Here is a 731-nt window from a genome sequence, read left to right as displayed (position 1 = left end):
GAGAGTAGAGAGAGAGACAGACAGGCAGAGGGAGAAGAAGGCTCCATGCAGGGAGCCTGATGTGGGACTCGATCCCGGGTCTCCAGGATCAGTCCCTGGGCTGAAGGTGGCACTAAACTGATGAGCCACCCAGGCTGCCCAAGATCTTCTTTTCAATATAGGTGCTAAGGGCTATTAATTTCACTCTATTTATTTTTATTTATCTTTTTTTTGAAAGGCAGAGGGAGAGAGAGAATCTCGAGCAGACTCCATGCTGAGCACAGAGCCCTCCATGCTGAGCTTGATCTCATGACCCTGAGATCATGACCTGAGCTGAAATGAAAAACCAGTCCTTAACTGACTGAGCCACCCAGGGCCCCTGTTAATTTCCTTTAATTACTGCTGTTAGTGGCATCATGTAAACACTGATATGTTGATTTTTCAATTTTAATTAGTTTAAAATACTTTCTAAGTTACCTATCGATATCTTCTTTGACGATATTTAGAAGTATTTTTAAACACATTAAAAAAAGATTTTATTTATTTATTCATGAGAGACACAGAGATAGAGGCAGACACATATGCAGAGGGAGGAGCAGGCTCCCTGCAGGAACCCCAATGTGGGACTCAATCCTCAGACTCTGGGATCATGCCCTGAGCAGAAGGGAGACACTCAACCCTTGAGCCACCCAGTTTCCCTAAAAACATTTTTTGAGAGATCTTATTTTTTAAGTAATCTTCACACCCAACAT

Source organism: Canis lupus, chromosome 31, assembly GCF_003254725.2.
Source record: "Canis lupus dingo isolate Sandy chromosome 31, ASM325472v2, whole genome shotgun sequence".
Taxonomy (NCBI): domain Eukaryota; kingdom Metazoa; phylum Chordata; class Mammalia; order Carnivora; family Canidae; genus Canis; species Canis lupus.
Note: the sequence above shows the minus strand (reverse complement) of the source record.